Genomic DNA, 11,680 nt, shown 5'->3' with positions numbered 1-11,680 from the left:
CCACACAATTCTTACTGCCTATGTACCAAAGTCTACAGGGTTAAAGGTAACTGAGTCTACATCTTCTTGGTACACATCCCAGAAGTTTATTTGGATATGCAACTTTATTTTTCTCCAATTCTTTATTCTCCTACTTTACCACTTTTTTACAATTTAACACTAGAAAATGTGTTCTTGCAAATGTCATTAATTCATGTCCATATTGCCAAATCTAGTGGATACTTTTCATACTTCATTTTCATTCGAGATGGTCTTTTGCTTTGGACAGTAGTAGGGTTTAAATTTGGGGTTTGTATTCACTCATTTTGTATTACTGTTTGAGCTACACCGCCAGCTGTTTTTTGCTTGTTATTTTGAAGAGTCTTAAGAACTTTTCTGCCGGGCTGGGGATATGGCCTAGTGGCAAGAGTGCTCGCCTCGTATACATGAAGCCCTGGGTTCAATTCCCCAGCACCACATATACAGAAAATGGCCAGAAGTGGCGCTATGGCTCAAGTGGCAGAGTGCTAGCCTTGGGCAAAAAGAAGTCAGGGACAGTGCTCAGACCCTGAGACCAAGCCCCAGGACTGGCCAAAAAAAAAAAAAAAAAAAAAAAAGCCAGTGATAATGCTCAGCCCCTGAGTTCAAGCCACAGGACTGGCAAAAAAAAAAAAACTTTTCTGCCTAGACTGCCCTTACATCAAAAGCTTCAGTATCTCAGTCTCCTGAATGGCTACAATTACTGATGTGAGCCATCTGCACCAGTTCACTTGCGCTTTAAATTATATTAAATCGTTTATTGTTCAGTCCTCTTTGAAACACCATCTTCTAACTCCTGTGACAACTCACAGATTTTTTTTTTGAAGGGGTGGCGGCTATTAGGGTTTGAACTCAGCGCCTGTGCTTGCTAGGCAGTTACTCTACCTCTGAGCCCTGCCTCCATTCCTTTTGTGTACACCAGTAATGCACCTTGTCTGTGATCCAGCTATTTGAGGCTTCCTATCCTTCATAGCTGGAATGACAGGTATCCCACTTCTTTCCATCAAGATGGAGTCTTTCAAACTTTTCTGCTCTTGAACCATGATACTTCCTTGTTGCAGCATTATATACAACTGGTATTAAAGACATCCACCACCACATCAGCTATTGGTTGAGAAGGGGTTTTGCATGTATGCCCAAGGTGGCCTTACACTTCAATCATCCTGATCTCAACCTCTCGAGTAAGAACTTTACACTCAACTCTTAAGTCAAATTAACACTATCAGAAGCTCCAAATCCCTGAACTAGAGGCAGAGAAGGAAACTAGCCCCTCTACAAGTGAATAAAACTGAGTGCAGTGTTGGTGGGCTAATGAGAGAGCATAGCAGAAAGGGAGAAGCAGAAGACAGCATTGTCCTCCAGGATCCTAATCCCCAGACACTATGGGAGCCAGGGACAAGCTAGTTGGGAATTCAGACATTGAAATTCTCTTCCTTCTATTGGAGAGAGAGAGCAAATTTCTAAACAGCAATCATGAAACCCAAAGTGAGACAGGAAAAGGAGATTGTTTTAAACATCTCAACATCACATTCTAAGACAAATCACTTCCTAGTAAATCCGAAAGGCTTCTGTCTTTCTGATAAGACTCTAGAGGAATGTGGGATACTCCCATGATAAGGGCTTGGGCACACACCCTCCAGGGTTCTCACTCAGTAGTGGCTGCAATGACACTCTCCAACAAAACCAGCTGCCCTAGGCTGTTCAGGGCTAAGGCACAACTCTCCATTCAGTCATCACCACTGCAAGTGAGGTGTGAGGAGAGCTCATGGAGGCTGTTGAACTCCAGGTAACACTGTACCCACAGCCAGGGTGTTCTCAAGTAAGCCTTTGTCACAAAGGCTTATTTGCGAAAGGTTTATTTGTAAGAGCCAGGGAAGCTACACCAATAAGCCTTTCCAGGACACAACTCAGCTAAGGTGTTGAAATGAAACTTGTCTTTTGCTAGGCCTCCGAAGGGTTCCATAGATAAGGGCAGGAGGAACCAGAAGGTTTGCAGGGAGGTCAGTCAACCCCATTTAGTGGTAGGCATCCACCTACTCAAACTCCTCCCAGTTCTCACAAGACCTCTCAAGGCTCAGGCAACATATTCAGGTACAAAAAACTAAATTACAGTCACTATAGTCAGCCTATTCAGATGATAAAACACCTCTGGAGCACCAAGCTGCTCGAGGCAGTTTGCCTCACCCCGGACACCCCATAAAACCCCAAATGGCTTCCCAAAAAATATGTATTTGAGGGGTGGCCTCTCATGGAACTGCAGTTGGCACTGTTCAGTAGGCCCTGACACAGCAAACGACCATCCACAAAGCAGATCCTGTTCACAGCTGAAGACTGGGGAACTCTGTGAAGCTTCATGCTTTCCAGCTTCCCAACTCTAGCAGAAAAGCCAAGGTTGGAAAATTAGCCTTTCATCTAAGTCCACATAGGCAAACATAAGATACAAAAATGCATTCTCTGTGGAGAGCTCAGAATCAAGAAAAGCAAACTCAGGAGAATATTTTTCCTCTACAGTACACACAAATGTACGTTTTATAACAGGAGAAATGAGTCTTCCCAACTTTTGCAGAACAAGTTGCTTTAAAAAGAAATTACATCCTCACCACTAATTCCTGAGTTAGAATTTAAAAGAAAGCTTTTATAGGAAAATGAAAAACCCTAGTCTTTAGTAATACACTGAAGTATTTAAGGCTACGCAGTACAGCCACAAACAGCAAAGCTTTAAGAAATGAAAAACCACCTTTCTGCTGCTCCAGTCAGCCTGGGTAAGGCATAAATATATCCTGGGAGATTCCTGACCTGCAGAATTGGTAAGGCTGGTGAGCCTTGCAAACCTACCCTTGAGAACAGCATCCTGGAGGCTTTGTTTCTGACATTTGCGTGGTGCTAGCAGCCTCCTAGCCTAACTTCCTGCAAGAATATTCTAAGACTTCCTCAAGGGCCAGCAATAGGCCGGCAAAGAATCAGGTAACATGTGTGTGCCCACTCATACATTTTATATGGTCTGCCCACAAGGATTCTGTCAATTCTAGTCTGTCAATTCTAGTAACTTCTAGATCAGCAATAGGTACTATTGCTGATACACTAAGAGTAAGGGCAAAAATAGGGAGGCCCTTCCAGGGAAGGAGGCAGGAGGCCATTCTCAAGGGCTGAGGACCATTTCTAGGATGAGCTGAATGAAACACAATGAGCACATCTACAGTACCAAAAGAATAGCTTTTGGTAAGATCAGAGGAGAGAGACTGAAATGGCCTCAAGGCTTTATTGGGAGACAGACCTGCCAGGCTGCTTCAAGCAAGAATGGAGACAGCAGCAGTGGACAGGTATGGGGGGAATTTAAACAAAATTTTAGGGGTTCTGAGGAGATGTTACCTGGGCTATGGGAATTCGGGGGAGAGTCACATTCTGAGGAGTGTAATGAGACGGTTGCAACTGGGAAATAGAAACTTAACATTTTGTAAACAGGAAGAGATTGAGGGCACTTAATCAGCAAGCTGACTCTGAGACCTTAAGACTTTTCTGTTCTTAAAATTGGGGGAACAAAAGGAAGTTAAAGCTGAACTCCCCCCCCACCCCCCACCCCCCCACCCCCTGCCTCAGCATCCATCTAATTCATGTGGTCTAAACAACCAAGCTCATTCAGGCTAATTTGGCAGATGGGATTTTGGTGATGGTCTCAATCACATTGCAGCATGCCTGCAATCCCAGCATTTGGGAAGTTGAGGAAGGAAGATTGAGGATCTAGGAATGAGGATCTAGGCCAGCCTGGGCTACACAGGCTGTTTGTTGTCTCAAATAGCAACAAAACAAAAACTGTATAAAGTTACCTTCAGGCTATGTATATATGATGCATAGGAAATGTAAGCTTAGTGTTTTTAAAGTTTTGTGCTTTTTTTTGGCCAGTCCTGGGCCTTGGACTCAGGGACTGAGCACCATCCCTAGCTTCTTCCTGCTCAAGCCTAGCACTCTGCCACTTGAGCCACAGCGCCCCTTCTGGCCATTTTCCATATATGTGGTGCTGGGGAATCGAACCAAGAGCTTCATGTGTAGTAGGCAAGCACTCTTGCCACTAGGCCATATTCCCAGCCCCAGCTTAGTGTTTTTAGACATGGGCTTCATCTCTAAAATATACTATATAGACAGAAATATTGAAATTCCAAAACCCCAAAACTCTTCTGAAGAATTTCAGCTAAGAGACAGACAACTTGTTGCTATGAAATAGTTTCAACATAGAAAATGAGAATATTCATTTCCCAGCACTCAAGTCTATCAAATCCTAAGTCATATACTCACATCAGTTTATATACACTTACTTGTATATATGCGTGTATATGTATTTATCATCTCTTTCCACAGAGAGCCAACACACTATTTATTTTTACACCTATTTTACAAAATATATGTACATGCTGGTGATGCTATGTAAGGGACATTAGTCTTTTACTGAATTTCATTTGTGAGATTTACTCATCTAGATACACATAACTGTGGGTTATTCATTATGGAACTAGACCACAAACTATTATCCACACGCCTATATATCTAAGTTTTAAAAAGGTATGCTGTTCACATGAACCAGTACTGTGCTATATTTATCTTCATAGCCCACACTGCCACCCAGGGTCCCTTCCTTGACCATTCAGAAGTTCTTTTCCTGTAAAAACTTCAGTAATGCTTTTCAATCACGTGGTATTAGTTTTAGTAGATAACAGGAAATGGTCACATGACTTTCCCCATCATTTTAATTACCAGCCATTCTCTGGCCATTCTCTTCCTTCCTTCCTCAGTACTGGACCCAGGGCAGGGGAGGGCTGTTTCTGGATTTTATATGATGCTCTATTGATACATTTACTTATCAAGGCTAGCTCTATACAACTTAAGCTACAGCACCAATTCTGGCTTTTTTTTGTAGTTTAGAGGAGGTAAGAGTCTCATAAGCTTTCCTTGCCTGGACTGGCTTCAAAACTGGATCCTCCTGAATAGCTTAGGATTACAGGCATGAGCTACCAGTGCCAGGCTGTGTTTTGGTTTTGTTTTGTCTTAAAAGTTTTTCTCCATGAGTCTTAGATGTCTTTTGTTATTAAGATTAGCTATTTTAAGTGTTCTGGGAAAAAAGATACCTTTCACAGATTACTTTTTCTGTTCTCCCAATTATGATAACCAGTAAAATTACACACTTTTGCATATGTATCGTTTACCTTGTTATTACATTACGCTAAGCTCTTGTCAAATCTAGATATTTGTAGGTCCTCTTCCATTTTCTTTGTAAAAAAAATTATCTATGGGGAAAAAAATAAATGTCTTGCTTTCTAAACTGTATTATCTCATTTCTTCTTATTGTCTTAACAGCTGGCTGAAAACTCCCATGTGGAGCAGGAAGAGCTGGTAGGAGGAGAGAGCATCCCTGTTAGCATTCCCCAGTTTCCATTTCTAATTGGTTTATTATCACGTGTCATACTAAGTTTTTGGTGGAAATTTTTCCTGGGTTCAGTAATGTATCATATCTTTTAACTATCTTTTTTTAACAACTGAGCACTGAATTTTAGCAAATGCTATTTCCTTATCATTTGACATTTTCTCCTTTAATTTGAAATGTGTTAGATATAATACATTAGTCTCCCCACCTTTGTTTGCTTAGGGCTACAATATCCAAGACCTCCAAATGGAGGCCTGAAACCACAGTTTCAGGCACAGAACCCTGAAGGTATTTGCTGATAAGTTAAGCACAATAGGAACAATAATGAAATCGGATAAATACAATAATGTAATACAACTGACAGCATCACTACTCAGGTGGTTTGGGGTTATAAATAAGGGTTGTGCAGGCAGCACACAGTGTGGATACACTAAATAAAGGGAGAACTCAATGTCCTCAGTGAGATGAAGGTAAATAGCATGAGATTTCACCGCCCTGCTAAAAATGGCACATAATGAACAACGTATGATTTCTGGGATCTTCTGTTTAATATTCTGAACTGAGATTAACTAAGGATAACTGAAGCAGTCAGAGTGAAACAATGAGGGGGCTATCGTAACATATAGTCTACAAACTCACGGATGATTGTATGGAATAAATGTTCCTCCTTTCTTTTCTAAGTATTCTCTAGATTTCATTTGTTCATATTTTATGTGGGATTTGTACCATCTTCTAGAATGAGAAAAACCAAGTCAAATTTCAGGCTATTCTCTGATCCTGCTATCGGATCACGTAATTTTCTTTGGGGGTTAGGGGACTAGTCCTGGGACGTGAACTCAGGGCCTGGGCACTTTTCCTGAGCTTTTTTTGCTCTCCCACTTGAGCCACAGGTCCACTTCTGGCTTTTTTTTTTTTTTTTTGTAGTTATTCTTCAGATAAGAGTGTGAGTCTCACAGACTTCCCTGCCTGGCATGGCGTTGAACACCAGTCCTCAAATGTCACCCTCCTAAGTAGCTAGGATTATAGGCATGAGCCACCAGCATACCTGGCCAGGTCACTTAATTCTTACAGAATGAGCTGTGGATTAGACCTTTTCCCTTCTTATTTGGGAATTTGTATGAAACTGAAGAGATGATCCTCAGAGGAGAGATGTAGATGTATATAAAACATCTACATAAGATTTATAAAACTACATCCACAGGGGAAGGTGAAACCGTTAAGATGGGTGTTTTAGAGATCTTTTGTTGGAGAGGGGAAGATAGCCTGGGTTTCCACTGCGATTTCATTTCAATTACAATTCTAGAACCAGCTTTTGAGTTTGTAACCTAATTAATTTTCACTTTCCTTTCCTCTATTTTCCATTCACTTATTCAGTTCTACTCAGTTCTTTCCAACCTTATGACAGGAACATTTATTTTTTCACATTTACTGTCTTGTCTTATAGCAAACATTTAGGGTAATAAATCTTCATCCAACTACAGCTGTATCTTTATCCTGCAACCTTCAATAAACAGTCCTGTTATTACTGGTTGGGGGTGGGGGTGGGTTCTGAGACTGGGACTTGAACTCAATATACGACGCTTCTGCTAAATGGCTGATGCTCCACCCCCACCACTCCCTCATTTCCCATATATTTTTTCTTTAATCTGTGATTGGGCAATGTGTTTTACTTTCCTAACGTACAGGAGAGGCTGAAGTATCACTGATAAATCCTAATCTGACTACACTATAAGCTTTCAGGTTTTGTGTTGTTGTTTTTTGTTTTGGGTTTTTTTGGGGGGGGAGTCATAGGGCTTGAACTCAACCCAGGGTCTGGGCACTGTCCCTGAGTTCGTTTACTCAAAGCTAATGCTCTACCACATTGAGCCACAATGCTACTTCCAGTTTTCTGGTGGTTAACTGGCACTAAGAGTCTCAAGGACTTTCCTGCCTGGGCTAGCTTTGAACTTCAATCCTCAGATCTCAGCATCCTGAGTAGCTAGGATTACAGGTGTGAACCCAACAAGCTTTCAGATTTTTAACCACAATCTAAAAGTAACATTTATGTATCCTAGACATGGACACAGATAAACATATATACATACAATCTAGCACACACAAATGTACACAGACACAAATAAATAACAAAAATTCTCATGAACTAGGAACTCAATTTTAATATGCATGAGACACATTTTTCTAAGCCATCAAAAATTCCAGTTTTTCACAACAAAATAGACTTTTAGGCTTGCCCTATGGTTTAAATTTTTAGATTATAGACATTTGGTAACTTTCACTAGACCATAGTTGTGTGCACTACAGGATCCTGCATATACTCTTAATTTCAATAATCTTCTATGTACCACCACTAGGTTTTTGCCTGCCCAACCTTGTAGCTATTGAGAGCTCTTAACTTTCCCACTATGGTAATGGGACTCACCTATTTCTTTACTGAAATAATTCAATTTGTGCTTTAGTTGGAGACCATCTTGTTAAGTGAACACAAAATCAGAATCATTACATCTTCCTGGTGCTTGCTACTTCCCTCTCCCCCTATATTATAATGACCTTCTTTATCCTAATAATTATTTTTTTCATTAAAGTCTAGTTTAATCATTTAACTATTTTTAAAGTCCTATCAACTTTTTGTGGGATTAATACAGGCCTAGTTTTCACTGCAACCTTGTGTTCATGCTTTAAGTAGAGCTCTTAAAATAGCATATAGCTGCATTTTAAGACTAGTAGCAATTTGTCTTTTCAACTGGTAAACTTAGTATACTAACATGTACTGCAATTTCCTACACAATTGGACTCTATAGTCTTATTCTATTTATAACACTGTTCTTTACTCATCTCCCTCTTTTTTGTTTTTTTTTTTTTGCATTGTTTGATTATATCGTCCTTCATTTCTTTTATAGTTTGGAAGCTAACATTCTATTTCTACTTTTTCAATGAGTAGTCAAAAAAAAAACCCCACCCAAACCCTAAAATGTTTTCTTCTTTTTCTCAACATCCATACTTGATTCCATTTCACTAATGCTTCCACCCGCCAACCCCCAAGAGCAGAAGAACCTACAAATCCTTATGTCTAGTGCCTTCCATCTGACAAGAGTTCCTCCATACCATCTCCCACATCTGGACTAATCACTGTGATTCTGTCCCAGACAGCAGACACTTGCTGGTTTAAATTCTTCAAATACTTAAATTCCTCAAATGTGCTCATCTCTGCTTCTTCCATTTCACTCCTTCTGTCAGGATCTTTCCAAAAAACATCCCTGATGAGTTCTTTCAACAAGGAACTCTCCTTGATACCGTTTCAGTCCTCAGAGACCTGAAAAGAATTGTTTCACCCTTATTCTTCATGAAGGCATTAACGGAGTACAAAATCCATACTGATAGTGCCCTCCCATCTCTTTGAAGATTCCATTTTGTTTGCCTTGCTAGTAGGAGGGTCACTATTGTGATGTCAATCAATTGTCATTTATTTATCTTCTTATCCCTTTCTTTTTAAGACACATCTCAGGGTTCAAAGGATGCCACATTATGCTCCAAAAAAAAAAAAAAAAAAAGCCAAGAAACTAGGTGTATATTTAATCTTATTCAGGCTTATTGTGTTCTAAGATGTAGGAATCATCAAACTTCCATGAATTAAAAAAAAAAAAATCCTTGGCCTCTGAGTTCTTTAAACAATTGTCTGTTCCTTAGTAGTGGAACTAACTCCTAATTTAATTTTAACTCCTTTATGCTATCACTTGGGAAAACTAGACTTAAGCTCCCCTTATTCTCTCTTCAGTTGAATCTAACCAGCTCCTCCATCAGTCCTTGAATTATTCTACTTTTCTGGAGGTTTTCTTTTTTTCTAGTTTGCTTGGCTTTTTAAAAAAAATTTAGGGTATCATTTTCCCCCTTTTCTTTTTACCTTCTTTCCTACCTTTAACAGAGAACTATATAACACATATTATATAAACCTTATATATGAATTTATAAATACATTTGGGGAGGTTTTACCAGTGGCAAATCTTTAGGATCTTGCCTCCTAAATTCAATTTTATGTTTGCTCCAATGAAACCCTCAAGGAAGTCAATAGCCAAAGATGAAATTTTACTGAGGCAGGTTAAAACTTTTCAGAACAAAACAGATAAGTTCTCACCATTCTCATCCCTAGCTATGGACTAGAAGCCTTTCATTCACTGTACAGCCCTCCAAGAACTCAGAACATAGCTAGAATATGAGGGAAGGCTCAGTTCCTACTCCCCACCTTAGACAAATTGCTGCACAAATTGGACACTAAAATCCCAAGATGACTACAGCTGCCAGAACTTCCTATTCCTGCTTGATTTAGTGCAACCACTAATTTTTTTATGTATGTGTTCCAGTCACAGGGTCTGGGTGCTGCCCCTGAGTTTTCTTGTTACGTTTTGTTTTTTTGCTCAAGGCTAGTGCTCTAACACTTGAGCCACGGCTCCACTTCCAGCTTTTTTGATTGTTAATTGGAGATAAGAGCCTCAAAAACTTTGCGACCATGGCTGACTTCAAACCATAATCCTCAGATCTTAGCATCCTTAGTAGCTAGGATTATAGCCACAAGCCACCAGTGCTTGGTAACCTCTGATTATGTGTATGTGCATATGCGCGTGCGTGCGCGTCCGTGGGTGTGTGTGTGACACATATACCTGAAAAAAAAACTAGGAGAAATGCAGAGATGAAAAGATGATTCTGAAACAATTTAATTCATGTATTAAGAGAATAGAAATAACTGACTTCCTAAAGAAACAATGCTATTTGTTTTAAAGAAGAGTTGAAACCCTAAAAATAGAAATGTATTCTATTATAAACCTTAGCTTATTCAGAAGCCACTTCAGGTTCAATTTTAATGCTGGAGGGGAAAAAATTAAGAATTAACATTATTTCTGTCCAAAAAATAAAAAGTTAAAAAATAGTTATTTAAAAAGATTTAAATTTCTGAGCACTTACAAGAAGCCCAAGGCTTCAAATTATTAAGGAAGATAACAGGCCAATACGGCAGGAATCAAGAATCCTGATTTCTCAAAATAGACATAAAGAATTAAGATGCACATAGGATCTTATCTGAGGAGACCTGTATCTAGAAAGCAGAGATCAATCTGATCTACACTGTATCCCTCCAAATCTCAGCACATCAGCACTCAGGCAGTGTTTGTTGAGCAAATGATGTACTAAAAATTACATCAGGATAGTTTTGCCAATCAATACTGATACAGGGACCAAATCCAAACAGAACATAAGCATTCTGATGGAGAAAATAATGCATACCAGGAATCGTGCTTACTATCCAGTTACTTCTTAGTTCTTCACAATTTTTATACTGTTGCATATAAGCCTCTTAAGTTTCATTTTCTGTTTGCTGTTGGTAGTCAGGAATGTAACTGATTTAAGTAGGGTGATCTTTATCCCTCAAACAACTTTGTCTAATTCTAGTGACATCTGTAGGTTTTAAAGTTTTCTACATATATAAGCATATGTTCATACTTTTGCTCCTTTCTTTCTAATCCTGGTATATTCTGCTCATTTCTCCTACAGGGTAGGAGCTCCAACACAGAAAAGGAGTGACTAGCAGGCAGCCAGTTTTCCTACAAACTGTAAGGCAAGATTAAAGTGTCTATTGTTCAGTGTGATGCTTACTAATGACTTTTTGATATCCTTTATCAGGTGACATACACCTTTGTCGATTAAAGGTGCCTTTTCTCCATTATCTCCATAAACGTGTACCGAATTTTATCACATGCTTTTATCTGTGTCTGTTAAGATAACCACATTATTCTATTGCAACATACTTTATTTTTGTAAGTTTATTTAATTTAGCTTATTCCAAGTTTTCCCAAATGCATTTAGTTATTGCCACTGATGTTTGGAGGGGTAGACAGTACTCAAGTTTTGAACCCAGGGCCTTAAACTTGTTGGGCAGGTGCTCTATCCTGAGCCACACCTCCAGTCCAAATATACCTATTTTAAGCATTAAACTAAGTTTGCATTCCTGGAATAAGTATGGTTAACTGTATAGAATATAGATTATAATTTTAGGTATGAGGTTGAACAATTTTCTTTCCTCCTTGTCAGGTTAGCAGACATCAAATGAGCATTACCTGCTCATTTTTTTTCTAAGAGTTATGAACAGTTACAATGCTTATGAACAGTTACAATGCTAGCTAATGAAGTCACCTGAGCCTGGTGCTTTTTTTTTTTTTAATGAGAAAACTTACTTAAGGACCCATTTCCTTAATAATTATGGTT

General features: G+C 39.2%; 1 protein-coding gene across 6 annotated transcripts in view; it reads right to left on the bottom strand.

Moving 5' to 3' along the window:
• Rrbp1 (ribosome binding protein 1) overlaps positions 1 to 11,680 on the bottom strand; it is a 68,742-nt gene that overhangs the window by 42,610 nt on the left and 14,452 nt on the right. The gene's annotated exons all lie outside the window — the stretch shown is intronic.

This window comes from Perognathus longimembris, chromosome 6 (assembly GCF_023159225.1).
Source record: "Perognathus longimembris pacificus isolate PPM17 chromosome 6, ASM2315922v1, whole genome shotgun sequence".
NCBI lineage: Eukaryota > Metazoa > Chordata > Mammalia > Rodentia > Heteromyidae > Perognathus > Perognathus longimembris.
Note: the sequence above shows the minus strand (reverse complement) of the source record. Positions and strands in the feature narration are given on the sequence as shown.